Raw genomic sequence first — 18,089 nt, forward strand, 5'->3', positions numbered from 1 at the left:
TAGCCACCTTATACTGTGTGAGGCTAGCAAATCTAGTGCTGGACTTACTCTGTTGACTTGTCCCCCAGTCCCCACTTTCTTTCCTTTTTCAACCAATAGATCGGGTTTATATTGAGTTTGTACTGCGTTTCCCTTTATTTCCCTATTAGACCTAGAGACCAGTTGGATAGCCAGTCTCTGCTACTTTTCGCCCCCATTATTTCCTCTTTCGACCAAGTCCTAGATTTAGGTAACAAATCCTCCCCCACCCCCACCCCCTTTCTTCCTTGTTTGAACCAAGTAGTACTAGATTCGAGTGCATGAACTAGTTTTACCTCTTAAACGTAAAAAAAGGTGGTTTTCGAAGCTGATCGATCCTATCTATGAGGGGGCCTGAGAAATAGTAAAAGATACAAATGCAGCGACGTCAGGAGCTCGGGAAGTAGAGCAAGGCCGGTTTCGAAGGAAGTTATACCTGATGGCCGCCGGGATGTCGCTAGGTGGGCGGTGGGAGGCTGGATCAGCCCACACTACAGCAGCGAGGAAGAAGGAGTCGGAGGCCCTCCCTCGCCAGCGGTGCTTGGGAGAGAACGGCAAGGCAGGCTGATCGGGATGCGCCCAGCAGTGGGTAAGAGCCGTCGCCGAGGACGACCGCGTGAACGTTGCACCTTCTCACCTTCCCGACGGAGAGGATCTGGCTGGATCTGTGACCAGGGGTGAGCAGAGAGAGAGAGTGTGTGGCCACCGCTATCGTGTTTAGATCTGGAGAGGCCGAGACAGTGTGAAGAGAGCAACACTAGCAAGAAAGCACGAAGGCTCCTGCCTATATAGTGGAGTAGTACTAGTTTTCTTTTGTCTATCGGAGCCGGCTTGACCTCGTCAATGACTGTCGAGAAGTCTTCATGCACGTGGCCCGGAGGCGCAGTTGTCGTCATTTTGATCTAAAGCGCCGGATTATAACATATAACACGAAAAAATGCCACATGACAAGAAATCATAACCTCACTGCCCAAAGGAGACAACATGAATCCCGACGGACAAACTAGACGAGGAACAAAGCTCAAATTAAAGATAAACTCGTAGAAAAGGGGTCCATCGATAGATGTCCTAATTAACATAGCCGGCTTGACCTAGATGGCAGCCGAGTAGTCACTGTTCGTGCATGTGCCCCCAATGACTAGCCCAACTCAGTTGTCGCTGTTTAACCCTCGCAGTGATCCGAAGCACATGACACCTAATTTTGCGAGATGACAAGAAACCTTTTTTAGATTTCTCACCACAACTACAGCCATGTACAACACAGCCTGCACGATATGTAGACGATAGCCAATCCAGGCGTGTCTGCTGGAGTCTGGTCACATGCATGGACGAACTGATCTTCCATGTCTTGCAGGGATCGTCCAGGCACCAACGTAGTACAACACTTCTCTAGTACTATCGCTCGTCTCCCTCTTCTATTAAGTCACCCGACTTGCGGGGCCGGGGAGTGTGCATATGGTCGGTTCTCAATTGACGTCCCACGTGTGTGTGCAAATGCAATATGACGCGCGTTCCATTCGGAGAGCAGCGTGCCAGACCGACCGACCGTCTGGGGTGCGACGCGAACACGACGGGCGTGATGTATACTCCGTACATGTGTACCGCCGTTTTCTAGACGCTTTGCTCCATGGCACGGGTGCAATCCATGGATACAAAAGTAGTATACTGTATACTATTTAAAAGTCGAGGGCAGGGCTTTTCCTGCGCGGTAGGCGGCGGGGCAGTTCCGCCTAGTCGGTTCGACAGAGACGCGAGAAGACCAGGGAGTAGGCTGCTGCAAACGTAGGGCTGTGTGATTTGACAACGAGTTACTGCTGGACAGGTGGGGCCATGTGATTTGACTTGCCATTATCATTTTTACTGCGGCGCTACGACCGGCGTGAGCCTCCCGATTCCTGACCACCTCCATAAAGGTGCCTCTCCCAATGCTCCACCATGTAGTAGAGGTCGGCTCTTGCATGAGAACCCACTTCTCCACTTTTTCCTTGCCTCTCTTTCCTCCACATATGCAAAAATGCCATGTAAAGCGCACTATTGTACTTACTTTTACTTGCTCCTACAGGTGCTAAGCTTGCCACATAGGCATAAAGTCTGATGTGGCAAGTTAATCAAGAAGAGAGAGACTAGTTTGGTGACCCAAGGAAGAAACGGTGCTAAGCGCGTGTACCTAGGTGAAAAGACAATTTTGAGTCGCTAATTAAATGAAGCAAACTTAGCAACACCATTTCATTGGAAGAGGTCACTCCTTGGCTAACCTTGTAGTATGAGTGACTAAGTGATGACTATGTATGACATGCCAACATCAGATAGCCTAACGCACTGTGTTAAATCTCAAGGGCGCGACCGCGCGAACGACGCGACGGTCGTGGTAGGCGCGACCATGATACGGGCTGCTGGAAGCCCTTGGATCTGAGATCAAACAGTCGCATGCTAAGTTGCTGAAAATTTGCAGAATAACGCCATGCAACCGTTCAATCTCAGATCCAAGGGCTCTCGGAAGCCCGTATCATGGAAGAATGGAAAGCCACTACCCTGCCATTCCCACGCTGGCAGTTTGCTCCTACTCGTCCCCGCACATCCTTCAATACTACGACGGTTCGCTCCTAGTCGTCCCGTCCATTCACATTACGGTAGTTCCACTAATCTTAACCCTCCTCCCAAATCCATGGCGTCCCAAATCTCCACGATCGGCGGTGAGTACAAGGTTAGAACCATCACCGGCGATGAGTTCGACGTCATCTACAATCGTTCTTCCATGACGGTGAAAGGATGCCTTTCTTGCTTCAGACGCATGTTCGAAGACTCAGATGATGAGTGGGTCGCTGGGCTAGATGTTGAGTACACCACAGTCCTGGGACGAGAGAAGGATCTAAAGGACAAAGAGAGGAAGAAGCCTGCCATGATCTAAGTTTGCGTGCATTACTTATGCTTGGTCTACAACATATGCCATGCCGACGTTGAGTGCCAGGATTTTAAGAACTTCCTCGACAGCAACCTAGTCAAATTCGTTACTGTAGACTTTGGTAACGACAAAGAAGTCCTACGTCGGATAGGCCTCGTTGTAGGCAACACCTTCGACCTCCAGAAGAATCGGCTGGTGTCCTCTCGTCAGCCTTCAATGCTGACCCTGGCAGGAGCCATGGTTCATCCTTCGTACAGTAAACTAGAGAAACCTCCATACATGTTTCATCGTCAATGCATGGCAGCGGAATGTACTAGATATAGACCACATCCACTATGCTGCAATGGATGGCTACCTTTGCTTCAATATCTACAAGGGTTGGATGAAGAGCAACAGCCAAGTGTGCGGTTCAAGCAAAGAAGTATCGGCCAAGAGGAAGAGGGACAAGGACGAAGTTGAGGACATGGACGAGGACTCCGAGTAAGGTGGCAGTGTTATTGCTCATGGTTGTTCTAATGCAGTGTCTACTGGAATAGTTGCAAAGTTTAATTTCAGGTGTGCTTAATTTAATTCGAGGGGTGTGTTGTGTTGAGCTCCCCAGCAGAACTATGTTATGTTTCTTCTTGTTACTTTAACTCTTCAGTACGTACATACTAGTATTTCTTACATTTCATCTTTTAGTTGGTATAGTACTACCACTCGTTTCTTCACATTATATACGTACAATATATATGGCCAACATCATATAGCCAGCAGTTTAGTTGTCAAAGAATTTCAGGGTGCTTAGTTTTGTCAAAGAATTCCAGGGTGCTTAGTTTTATTTGAGGGGTGGGTTGTGCTGGACACCATTATTGTGACTAGCCTTTTTAATAGTACTATATGCATAATTTGGCGACGAGTGCTCTCTATATGTACCACCTTTTTTTAAATTCAAATTTTGCTCCATGGGGCAATCCATCGATACTACTGCTGTACAAAAGTATACATTTTTTAAAAGGCTAGAGGGCGGGGCAGTCTAGCTTGGTCGGTTTCACGAGAGGCGAGGGCCTTTGTGATTTGACGGCTCATTACTGCTGGAAGGCGGGGCCTTGTGATTTGACTGCTCGGATAAAATGCGCCGACGACCTAATCGAGGAGGAGCAAACAACCGTGCGGTATACTCAAGTTTTCCACTGGAGTAGTACTGTGACGGAGGAGCACGAAACACGGCAGCCCAGTGCCATATGGCAATAAAAATGATCTAATTTGCTAGTCATCTCATTAGCATTGTTCTATTCATTCCCTCAAAAAAACCATTGTTCTATTCATGCCTCGCAGAGAACGTGACACGTGCGGCGAAACACCCGAAGCAAAAGATGAAACACAGGAGCAAAATAAGAAGGAAGATTATCACCCCAAATGATCTAATTCGCTGCGGAGTCGTAACTGCTTCTTCATCGCCTCCACGACCTCCATTTCCTTGCGCGTCTCCTCCGCCATCTTCTTCATTCTGTCCATGACGCGGGATTTCTCAACGCGAGCCTTCATCATCTGTTCCACGACCGCATTACGTACCTTGACAGCAGCCGGGTGCTCGATGCGGAGCTTCGCCAACTCCTCCTTTCTGTTCCATGACGAGGGCCTGCAGCATCTTCAGCGAGGAACTACTATTCTCATGTAGCTTCTTCCAACTGGTGTTCTTCTCCTTCAACAGGTCGATCTCATGGCAGAGCTTCGCCTTGTCCTCCTGAAGTCGCAGGATTTCGCCAGTCGCCTTCTTCTCCGAGGCAATGCTCTTCTTCAGCAGCATCACCAAGCCGACGGTCAACTCCCCCCGCTGATTGAGCTCAGCGGGCATGTCGTCGAGGCTCTCCTGCAGCAAATCCATCAAGCCTTGGATGCACTCCTTCTGCTTATTGAGGTGCTTCTTGAGCTGATCGGGCATGCCGTCGAGGGATAACGACTCCAGCTTCGCCGGCTCGGCATGTTCACCTCCGCGGATAGGGCGCTCCTCGGAGCCATCGCCTGCCCGTGAGAGATCTTTCGAGGTCTCTGCGTGGTGGCGAGCCCTCTCTTTTTTTCGCAGCCTTGGTTGCCGCTCCCTTGTTACGAGTAGTTCTCGACCTAGAGCTCTGCTTACCGGCCATGGCAACGACGGACGAAGAAGAAGCACTTATGAGGAGGAAAGGTAGAGTAATTTTCGGTTAGGTAGTTCCCCTTTTTATAACCTAAGTACTAGCACTAGTACTAATACCTGCATAGTGGGAACACGTTCAGGTTTGGTACGTACTAGTAGGTGTGAGCAGGCTTTCGAATGTGATGGGAACAAGGTAAAGATTAATTGATGGTTTGGTTTCGAGGCCCGAAACGGCTCCCGATGAGTTTAGCGGAACATAAATTTCAAGTACTACATTGCTCAAATGCGTAAATATTATGTTACTGTCAAAAATTGGCACAAAATACGAAGGAGACCAATGGAAGTACTACTAGCAATCCACGATTTAACTACTCGCTTGCGCGCAGTGGAGTAATAATGTCTTTCTTCCGCCCTCACGTCCACTCAATTTACATGTGATGTATTAATTGACCATCAATGAAGTGAACGACTTTACACGCGTCAAATTATCACATGGGGTGGATCTTGGTACAAAATTGCGTCCGCCCGTGTACCCGTGTGTGCGTGCGAGGGAATGAGTGTGTGCGTGGCGTGGGTGCACATCTTCGCTTCGTGCATGTACCGCCAGTATGGCTCAGGGAGGACGAGTACATTCTTCTAGAACCAGCAGCACGTCACTGTGATCAATCCACGCAAGGAGGTCGCGACAACGCCTCCACATGTGCCACGTGGCTTCATGAACTGTAAGAGAGACACTGTGTAGCTGCCATTGGTATTCTAATTTACGTGTTTTGCACATACTCGAAGTACTAGTAAGGTACACGTGCATTGCACGCATCAGATTTTGCAACCAAATTATGAATAAATACCACACTATAGCATGTAAGCTCTGAGTCATATATGCCTGATTTAGCCCTTCGTTTAATTCTTATAGTTCATCTCATTCAAAATCAATTAGTTTTTATAAAAAAGCTAAGAACGCGGGAATAGGAAAAACATGGGATTATAGTGGAATGTCGTCTTGAATCCTACAGGATTGTACGAGTGTTTAATTGTGCATAGAAAAAACGCAGAATTCTTTCAAAGAGGTTTGAGTGGATGGGATGTTTCCTATGAAATCCAATGCAAATGAATCATCTGGAAAAATTCATATGGTTTACAATCCTACGAATCAAACAACCAAGATAGGAAAAATTCCTAATGATTAGAATCCTCCAAAATTCCTTTGAGAATCCTTTGAATCAAAGAAGCCCTTAATCTATTTTGTGATTCATGAATTGTGCGTTGTAAAGCATAAAGTAAAAACAAATAATGGCAATTCAACTAGAAAAAAAGTTTGGGCAGTTATGATACGAAAAATTCTAGAACAAAAGAGAACCACTGTTGTTTTGAGGTTTGTGCATTATGCTTAAGTTCAACCATGGAGTCTGCTAGATTGTACATGTGGAAAAATCCGGTGGGGGGCTAGAAGATGGTGCGAGGGGCCGAGTGGAGGGAGACTATGAAGGAATGCACAAGTGCGAGATTGATATTTAGAGAGAGGGGGCGAACACATGCGCTGTTGCACGCAGTGGCGGAGCCATGAAAAATAAATGAGCTAGGGGGCCAAGCATTGCTAATCCTTTACGAGGAGGGTCAATTCATGAACTTAAACCATTTTAGCAGCAATTGTCTAATGATCACATTCATATTAGCCTCGATATATAGTGATGTTAGGGGGGGCAGGGCCCTTACTACCCCCTGTCTTCACCATTGTGCACGCGTCTGAGAGATGAAGCGGAAGGCATGGATGATGAGAGGGGGACGTTGGATATATAATTAATGTGGGTGTATTAGCTATATATGTTAATCCTATATAGAGAGGTATAGATTGCTCGATGTGGACGTGGGAAAGAGGGTGAGACCTCACTGGATATATCGATTGATCGGTTTGTGTGGAAAACTATGAAAGACCTAGCTATATACACACATACATAGAGGAACATCGATCGTTGTGCATGCACGCGTGAGAGATAAAGAATGCCCGATATGATGGAGAGGGGGGTGTGTGTGGGTGTGTGCCTTCATGGGAGACCGACCTGAAGAAAAAGATTGCATGCGTGCGATGGATAATGCTGACTGGTAGTATGTGTGCATGCATGCACGAGAGAAAGTTAGTGGTACAATTATAAAGGGAAGACTACTGTGTGGGTGTAAAAGAATAGGTGAGGTCATAATCAATGTAAAGTTGAATTCAAATATCTTAAATAAGAGATACTGATGTTTGAAAACCATGCATGCATGAATATAACGGAGATATGTGTGGTGTGGTTTGGAAACGAGCATGTTGTAATGTATACACATTGAACAAGGTCAGACTGATTTGAATTTGAGATACCGATGGCAGACATCATTTGGCCACGTCGCATCCGTGCATGGACACACTATTCTAATTGGAGATGATGGGCGGCTTTCGCATCACATATCTATATCTATACCCCTATATATATAATATTTTATATATTTTTATATTGTGTGCGGGTAACTTTAACTTTGAAAGATGGTTGTTGGATGAGGCGAATCCGATGGTCCAAAGATGGCAAATTTGAGCACTACTGGTCGTTGGATATCATCTAGATTCCACCAGATTTCGCCACATGTATAATCTAAAAGACTCCATGGTTGAACTTAAGCATAATGCACAAACATCAAAACACAAGCACTTCTTATTTGTTCTAGAATCTTCCATATCAGAATTGCCCAAATGTTTTTCTACATGATTTGCCATTATTTGTTTTTACTTTATGTCTTACAACGCACAATTCCATGAAGCTTAAAATAGATTAGCTTTCTTATAAAAACTAGATGATTTTGAATGAAATGAACTATAAGAATTAAACGAACATCTACATCATACATATATGACTCAAAGCTTGCATGCTATAATGTGGTATTTATTCATAATTTGGTTGCCAAATCTCATGCGTGCAATGCACGTGTACCTTACTCTAGTCTAAATGGTGTTTGTGTGTCTGTTGTGCGTGTTGAGGTGCAAATTGTCATTTTTTGGGGTACACGTCAAGCTTGTTCTTCCGAAATTTCAAGCCGCACCTTGTTATGCCAAAAATTCAAGCTACCGTCTCTGTCTATCGTGCTGCGAAACTCCCGCCTCTTCAACCCGCGCCTTGTTAGCCCAAAATATTTAAGATATATCTTTGTCTCGTTGTGCTCCGACAACTCCCTCCATCTCAACCCGTGCCTTGCTATTCCGAAATTACAACGCGCGCGAAAACTCCCACCTCTTGTGAAATCCCGACACGTGAAATGCTCGTGGTACCCCTGAACCAAAAGAACCGCCTCAAATCGGTGGGGGTACTTTCGTAACTTACCCCATATTTCGGACAAGCGCGTCTCTAAGCCATGGTTCCCCACTGCCATCCCATCCGCCCACCCATTCATACACCGAGGCCGCGAAAACCCGCGACGAAACCCCACACCCTGCTCCGTCCGCCACCCAGCCGGAGCCTCTTCCCTGAGACGTCATCCACAGCAACACCTCGATGTCCCTCATCCACCGTACCGGATGAGGATCTGTCATCAATCTCATCATCCCGCCGGTTCAGCCACCCCGTCCTCCACCTCCAAGGAGCTGCCCTGACGTTCCCCTCGTGTTTCGCGCCACCTCCATTCCCACACCGCTGTCTTCACCTGCACCACCGGAAGAGCATCATCATCACCGTTTCCTCGGATGAAGCTACGGCCTAATCGGCGCCACCAAAGATGGTGTACACTAATCGCCGCATTTTCTTCTTGATTCGATCTCATGGTGCTGCCGGTGCTCGGTCCCGAGCCGACACGGTGCGGTTCCATCCACGGCGGCGTCGCCGGCCACTTCCTCCACGGTGTCGCTCCCTCGGCGGCGACGTCCACATCAGTAGGAGCTGCTGCTGCTTTAGCTCTCGCTCGCGCTGCTGCTCTGCTCTTGCTCTCGGTCCCCTGCCTGGCCTGTTATTGCTATTGCTATTGCTCGCGCTGCTGCTCACGCTCTTGCTCTTGCTTACGATGCTGCTCCGATTTAGCTACACTTAAGTTGACTGAATCGACTTTTGGGTCAGTCGATTTTCAGTGGGTGGTGTGTGGGGGGGGTCGCCGGGGTGAAGGAAGAACAAGCCGCAGCGGGGAGGGTGGCTCGCCGGTTCAGTGGGTGGGGTGGGGGGGTGAAGGAAGAACCAGCCGCAGCAGGGAGGGGGGCTCGCCGGAGAGGTAACCCACTATCTATCTTAGGGTTCAGGATGGGGGCGGTGGTCGCCGGCGGTGGCGGGGCGGTGGCGTGGGGATCGCCGGAGAAAATGCTCGGTGCGGGGGGGCCTAGAGGGATGGCTGGGGTGGCGGCGGACCGGCGGTGGGGAGGGTTTTCGGGGCGGGCGGGGCGGCGCACCGCCGGCCGCGGGCGGCGGGGGGCTGCTATTTGGCCAGTGGTGGCTGGCGGCTCAGGGGGGTGCTGGTTGAATATGAACCGCAGTCCCTTGATTTCGTATCCAACGGCTGCAAAATCGACTTACCAAAGATGAAAAAGTCAGTCGACCGACATGTAGCCTCACCTTGCTAGTGCGTTTAGTTTCGACAGCAAAAATCAGTTTCGACAGCAAAATTCAGTTTCGACAGTTAAGTTTAGTTTCGACAGTTAAGTTTAGTTTCGACAGTTAAGTTCAGTTTCGACAGTTAAGTTCAGAGATGAGCGGCTGATGTATTTTACATCTAGCACTTTGTGGTTATGTATATTACGTCATGTATTGGAGATGCTATTAGAATTCCACTCAGGTTAACATTGTTCGTTGTCTCTCTTGTCCTGCTTCAGCCTCAGCGTCGTACAACTCACCGGAGCTGCTCCAACGATGAAACCCTCCATCACAGCGGAGCAGTACCTCGGGCTCCATCTCCAGACGCCTAAGATCTTCTTCCCCTCCTCCGACAGCCAAGTCAGTCGGAGCATCCTCACCGGCCAACCCAATCACGCTGAGATCGACATGGCTTCGCCAAAGAGGTTGTACACTTGTTGCATCTCTTTTTTACTCTACATGTTATATATATTGTCCACTGAGCACTCGTATTAACAGGAAATACGATTATTTTATCCTACTATATGACAAGCAGTGAGGTACCAAGCAACTTAGCTATCTGTGATGGACACTCTTGAACGCCATCATTATTTATCTCTACGTGTTTGAGTTGTGCATTTGTCGATGGGCCTGGGAGTTGAGCTAGTATGGCAGTGGCCTGGGTCCAAAGTAATAGAAGTAGCACAAAAACATTTTTTTTGTGTAGGATTTTCCTTGCTCAAGCCTGCCTACTAGAATCGCCAGTTCTTGAAAGGAAAAGTGAATGAAAGACATAGAAATTGGAAAGTTTCCTATGGTACTACTTTTCATGAATTTGGTGCAAAGGAATGGAGCAAAGAAAAATTGTAGGATCTGTTCCTTTAGTGTCTCCTTGAAAGAAAAACCGTAGGAATTCTAATTTCCACTTCTCCTCCTTTTCATATTCCTATTCATCAAGCACAAGACTAAGAGATAGTAGCATAATAGCATTATAACTGTACATTTTCTTGTGGTTTGACTTAATCTCACCATGCTTTTTTGCATCCTGTGATCTTCGAATTATTGTTAACCAAACACTCACATTGGCAGAAATCATGTTTTTTAAAATTCTCTGTTTTGCACGTGCATTCCTATCCTATTCTTGTCTATTTCCTATCCCTGCATTGTTAGAATCCTCAAATTCAAACATGCCCTTACTCAATTACTTTTGTTACAGATATGTGTCGAAGAAAACCTTGTGTGGTTTGTCCTGCTCCTGCAGCGCTGTGTTCCACCCCAGCTCAGCTGCTCCAACGACGGAAAGGGTCACTGTCGTGGAATTAACACGTCAGATGTCCTTAGTGTCAGGACTTAGTCGCTAGGCCAACGCATCTATGTGGTAGCTTGAGAGGGGTTGATCGGGACAAGAGACGCAATACGCAAGACAAGGATTTAGACAGCTTCGGGCCCCAGGAAACATCATCCGGTAATAACCCTACATGTTGTTTGTGGCTAGCTAGGTCTCATTATGCTCATGAGAGGAGTCGCCATAAGCCGGCTCCCCCTTTATGTCTAGCCCTAGAGATTGTTCTTGTTGCCTCCCTCCTTTGGGGAGCCCTCCCCTCCTTATATAAGTTAGAGGGGCGGGTTACATGTGGAGTCCAAATAGGATTAGGACTAGCCTATCTTGTACTACAAGCCGGATACAAGTCTAGGTCTTGATTCCTTGTAAGGGAGATATTCCTCATGCCTTTCCTCTTAAGCCGGCCTATCATAACGTAAGCCGGCCTTCTGGGCCTTGAGCCTCCTGGGCCCCCGGGTCTTGTCGCTCCTCTGATCCGCTTGCTAGGTCACCCATAAGTCGCCAGGATCGGGCGGGTCACTTAGTGTGTCGTCCAGTCAGGGCGGGTCATTAGTGAGTCGCCAAGTCCGGCCGGGTTATACTTCCGGCCGGGTTACACCGGGGGCATATCCCCGACATTAGCCCCCAAGTTTAGCTTGGATTTATCCATGGTAAACTTATGCTGCAAAATAAACACAAGAACAAATTTGACCAGTTGTGCTTCGGGTTAAGAATTCTTGTAAACCGGCCCCTGAACATCCTTAAGTCCTTGTTATTTCCTTCTTCTAGAAAAATCCGGGTCAATAGACCATCTTCACAATCAATTTGCTTGTAGAAGAAATATTGTAAACAATAATCCATTTGAGTCGGCTTCCAAAGCGCCGGCTTAAGAAATATTGGTCTTGAAATACTCATCTGATATTCAGCCGGTTTGAAAATATAGAACTTGCCGATCTATGATTTCCAAAATCACCGGGCTATAAAGACTGATAATTCTTGGTCATGATTGTTTCCAACGCTAGTTCATGATTGTTACCGATGCCGGTTCATGATTATTGATGACGCCGGGTTATGATTGTTGCAGACACCGGGTCATAATGATTGGTGATGCCAGGTCAATCTGGTTTGCTCAAAACTAAAAATTGGAAGATATTTCTCCCTTATATCCATATTACCTGTAGCCCCCAAGTGTCAGGTTGTCATGCTTGCAGCAACCTGGGACTTGAAACTGCCTTATGCTCATAAAAACTTCAACCAGTGTAGCCCCCAAGGGTCGGGTCATTATGCAATAATGAGCAAGGACTTTATAGATATAACCATGTAAACTTGAACAACAATGTGTAGCCCCCAAGGGCCGGCTTAGTAAGATAATACTGAGCTGGGACTTTATATATACTTCATTGAAAATAATATCATATGATGTAACCCTCACCATGGGGCTCGAACCCATGTCCATAAGGTTAAGAGCTTTGTACTCTACCAACCGAGTAGTGGACCTTTCAATATAATGTATTAAGACTTGTGTACCTTGAATTGTTGACAGGAGCAATTGGTAGCCCCCAAGGGCAGGCTCATTACGATGTGATGAGTCGGGTCTTCAATAAGGTGAGCAAACAATGACTTTGCATTAGACCCCAAGTGTCATGGTGCATGCTTGCAGCGACATGAGACTTGTGTATTTGATATAATTTCAACTGAAATAATGTAGCCCCCAAGTGCCCGGTCGTAAGCCTGCAGCGACTCGGGACTATTCCTTCCATTGTAGAATAAATCATATCCATTGATAAAATAATAGCCATTGCGCTGAAGCGACTTTGAAAACCTCAATCATAACACTGGTTATTGATAATCACAATAGAAATCCAGCCATATTGGCTATTTAAGATTTGAACAATATAATCCTGTATGAAAATCTCAATCATTCAATATCATCATGAAAATCCAACCAGTTTTGGCTATTAAAGATTTGAATACCTCATCGGTTGACAAGTAAATCCGGAGTTTAAATACCTGGCGGCTCTTGGCCGATGCGCATTCATTGTAACCCGGTGGCGTATAGCCTTTGAGAAAATCAAGAATTAATAACCCTTTTGAGACATCGATTTCAATCTTTGATGATGAGCTTGAACTTGATCATTTATGTAAGCCATAGCTCTGTAGATCCTACACAGAGTTTAAACAACATATGCCCTGGTGACTTAATGTCAAAAGCCAGGGCGGGTAACCACCCAAATATAGTCTTATCCTGCACACAAGTAGATCATAAGATCCCTATGATCCTTTGAATGATACCGCCGGTTTATGTGACCCGGATAGTGAAGTTGATAACTCAAGTTTGTAAGAGCTGGCACATATGATATTTGTGACAACTCAAATGCTTGCAATTCTATAAAAATAGATAAAAAATTTGAGGCTTCTGATTCGAATACGGTCGGTAAACCGTTCCAAAAGGGTTTAAGCTAAGATTCAAATACGATCATATAGCCCCCAGTGGCTTTGGCGATGCCGATCAAGTGGGTATCGATAGCTATGTTCTCTTTGGTTCGAATACGACCTATGTTTGAGCAGGAAGCCCCCAAATGACCACTTTGATATTGAATTTGTACTGCCGGTTTACATGACCTGTGTAATAAGGGTGATAACCCAATCCTTAGAAGCCAATGCCTCCATATGAATGATGGTTGTCATAAGCTGGCGACTTATAGTCAAAAGTCAAGCTGGGTTAATCATAAAACACTTATATACTTTTGAGATATAATCCCCAAAAGGTCTCAAGTTGTGTAATTGTGGCTGCAATAAACTTTACCCGAGATAGAATAAAACTTTTTGAGGCTTCTGATTCGGATACGATCAGTAAACCGTTCCAAAGGGGTTAAGCTAAGATTCGAATACGATCATATAGCCCCCAGTGGCTTTGGCGATGCCGATCAAGTGGGTATCGACAGCTATGTTCTCTTTGGTTCGAATACGACCTATGTTTGAACAGGAAGCCCCCAAGTGATCATAAGATTTGTTTAATGACGCTGATTTGTATACGATCCACATCAGACCCAAAGGGGTTAAGCTATGATTCAAATATGATTGAGAAGCCCCCAAGTGGGTTTGGCAGTACGCCGATCAAGCGGGTTTCGACAGCTATGTTCTCTTTGGTTCGGATACGACCTATGTTTGAACAGGAAGCCCCCAAGTGATCATAATAAGATAAGCCGTACGGTAGGATACCTATGTTTAAACCGCGCATCATGGCAGCAAGTTCTTTTTGGCACCCTGTAATCTTTCTCAGAACTCGAACTTGTGAGAGATTAATTCTTTTTTGAACCAGAACTTTAAACTGGATATTGAGATCTCAAAAGCTTTGTAAGGGACAAATTTACCTTGATCCGGATGTTGAACCAGTTTTGAGGGCTTCAAAGCTTTGCGGGAGAGAGATGTCTCTTGAGCTGTATTTTAAACCGGAATCTTCATTTTGAACTGGAAATTTTTCTAACGACTTTAAAATATTCGTCAATAAAGCAGTCTGGCCAATAAAGCAGTAGCCTCCAGGGCCGGGTTATCTTCCCTTCACTAACCCGGAATTCTTGAATTCATTGGACCCGGCTGATTTTGCCGAGCCATACCATTGTATCCCCCGAGTCTCAAGATGACTCGAAGAGTTGGCTTGAGATTCTCCATATTTGACCATAGCAGAAGGTGTATATCACTGGCGTTGATAACGCGATGCGAATCCACAGAAGGTTGAGGTGACTGCGGCGGGTTATAAATGATCCCATATGAACTGTGTCAGCAACTCGGCCAATGGTTCCTTCCAATTGGTTGTTTGAAGTTTAAACAGACTGCAGTGGTGGCGACTTGTGCGCATGTCCAATGAGCCATCCAGTGCAGACGGCGGCTGATAATACATGATAAATTGCCTCTAATTTGTTGGAAGAAAATCGGGCTTCCCAAGTAGTGACTTGCTCATACTCAATAAACAACTCATGCAGACAGGTGCGGCCCGATGTGTTGATGTAGACCAGGCCACGAGAGACGAACGATAAAGACAACCGCAACATCTGAGGCGGCACAGACAGATAAACCAGCCGTGGCGTTGTAAGTCGGTGCGGACGGGCAAGTTGTCCTCCTTGTTATAAGCCAGCATGGTCACGAGAGACGGCCACAGCGTTGTAAGCCGGCATGATCGCGAGAGACGGCCACAGCCTTGTAAGCCGGCGTGGTCGCGAGAGACAGCCACGGCGTTGTAAGCCGGTGCGGTCGCGAGAGACGGCCACGGCGTTGTAAGCCGGTGCGGGAGTCCGTTGAGTAACAACGACCACCTGTGCCAAAAGATGTTGGTGTGTCTCCACCTCCACGGTATAATATCACTTTTTGTCATAAATAATTGCCCTGCATAAACAATATTGCAGACCAAGGCAAAGATAAACTTGTTCTTTGACAAAACCAACATGTGATAATGAAACAAACTTGGATGGGTATCACCTGATTTGTTTAGGCCGAAAATAATCCACCATGAAATTGATGATCCCTAGGTGAAACCGAAATCCCTCACGGGTGAATCGGCCGCCGGAACAAATAGATAAACCGGCCATGGCGTTTGTAAGCCGGTGCGGACGAGCAAGTTGTCATCCACATTGTAAGCCGGTGAGGACGCATGAACCGGCCGCGAGGGCGGACGGGTGAGACGTCTGTGGCGTCGTAAGGTGGTGCTGACGGGCGAGCCGATCGATGCGTTGACGTAAACCGGACCGCAGGGGCGATGGCTGTATATAACAACACTATAGGCAGAGTAGTTGTTTTCAAAAAATTAATAAATATTGATAAAAGTAAATTGTATGGATGTCACATGGTATTTTTTGCCGGATGCTGGCGCCGGATAATGCATAGTGCTGCTTTTATTTTTTGACAAAAGAGTTAATTGGTTCTGTGTCTTCTAGTGCCTGAACTCTCCACATAACCCGGCCGGCACTTTTTGAGCCGGAATTTTTAGAACCAGAACTTCTTGATAATCCGGCCGGAACCTTTGATAACCCGGAACTTTTTACCGGAACCTCTTGATAATCCGGCCGGAACTTTTGATAATCCGGAACTTTTAAACCGGAACCTCTTGATAATCTGGCTGAAACTTTTGATAATCCAGAACTTTTGAACCGGAACCTCTTGATAATCCGGCCGGAACTTTTGATAATCTGGAACTTCCGAACCGGAATGTCTTGATAATCCGGCCGGAACTTTCTGATAATCCAGAACTTCTCTGTAGCCTAAGTCGGAACTCTTTGATGACTCGGACGGAACCTTTTGGCGATTCGGCTGGAACCCTTCGGCGATTGGACCGAACTTTTCGTCGAGGCGATCGGAATTCTTTGGTGATTCAGACAGAACCTTTCATCGAGGCGGTCGGAACCTTTCACCGATTCAGACGGAACCTTTCGTCGAGGCGGTCAGAACTTTTCGCCGATTCAGACGGAACCTTTCGTCAAGGCAGTCGGAACTTTTTTGGCGATTTAGACGGAACCTCCGATAAGTCGACCGAAACTTCTTCAATAAGCTGGGCGGAGCTTCTCGATCCCTGGGATAGCGCCCTTCAAGAACTCAACACCACAGCAGGGATCCGCTCTCCAGACTGTCTTTCACCGCCTTAGATCTTCTTCCCCGCCGCCGGCAGCCACGACAACTGCATTACCATCATCAACTGAGCAGATGACCTTGAGGACTACACGGGACCGCAAGAGAGGTCGCACTCTTCCGTTCCTGCTTACGTTAAGAGTCGCTTAATATGATGACATGCTACATTATCGTCGTGTTCACCTATTAGACTCCGAGTCAGGTCCAAACTAATGCTGAAACTTGAGTTTTTAAATGGTTGTGGGGTACATATTGGTGCAGCAATCAGTACTATCTGTCTACTATCTAGTTAATCTCCAGTGTCTACTATGAGTTTCATGTTGGGTGCAAACAAACATTAAAGGAGCCATTATCTGTATTTTTTAACTAAAGCTATTATTTGCCTGCTATCATTGGTTTTGGGTCTATCTGCAGTTTGCTACCATCACTCTGGAGTTGTGCATGCACTCCTTACATAATCTCACTATGTTTTATTCCTATGCATGCCAGTTATTGTACACAATGGAACTGATCATGTAGAGAAAAAGAGACGAGTCTTGCGTGGCAATAAAATTTCATGCAGACGTCGTTCCATGGTGGGCACAAAGGCAGCCCCCCTCCACCCATTTTGGATCGTAATCAAGAGGAAGATAACTGTTCTGAGGGGGATTCAGAAGGAGAAGACCACTCCTATTTACCCCATGAGGTCTTCGCTCTAACTTGGCATGTTGATGTTGGTAATATCATGCATATGGTGCCTTGCATTGCTTACTGTATACATTAAAGATGGCATCTGCTTAGTTTAGATATGCTTTGTGTCAATGACATCTGTTTAGTTTCTTTATCGTATATGTGAATCATGCAATGCCATCTTGTCTAGCCAGGCATCATATATGTGAATTTTGCAATGCCACCCTGGTTAGCCAGTCATCTTATATGTGAATTATATCATGCCATCCTTTTTTATTACGTGTTAAATTTGTCAAAAAATTTAGTACATTCAATTAATCTTCCTGTGCATCAGCCATTCGGCATGGTCATGGAAAAATTTAGAGTGGAAACAAGGTCTTCAGAGCAGACAATGCTATCTGACGAAGCGCATGTCTTGCTGGTTACCGATAGCTCCTCAGAGGAGGATTCAGAGACAGATGACCGGTCATATCCCCCCCCCCCCCCGAGGTGCATGCCCTAACTTGGTAGGGTTATGTTACTCATATCATGCGTATGGTATCTTGCATTGCTATGTCATTTGCTTAGTTTAGACATGCTTTGTGTGAATGCCACATGTTTAGTGTCTAATAACCATATATGTGAATTGTGCAATGCCATCTTGTTGCAAGACATTATATATGTGAATTATGCAAAGTTATCTTGTTGCAAGGCATTGTGTATGTGAATTATGCAATGCCATGCTGTTTAGGCAAGCGTCATATATGTGAATTATATCATGCCGTCCTTTTTTTGTATTTCTCATTGCTTTTGTCGACAATGTTTGTATATTCAACTGCTCTTCCTGTGCATCAGCCATTTGAATTGGTGATGAAGAAATCTGGAGTGAAAACAAGGTCTTCAGAGCAG

The sequence above is a fragment of the Triticum aestivum genome, chromosome 5B, assembly GCF_018294505.1.
Source record: "Triticum aestivum cultivar Chinese Spring chromosome 5B, IWGSC CS RefSeq v2.1, whole genome shotgun sequence".
Classification (NCBI taxonomy): domain Eukaryota; kingdom Viridiplantae; phylum Streptophyta; class Magnoliopsida; order Poales; family Poaceae; genus Triticum; species Triticum aestivum.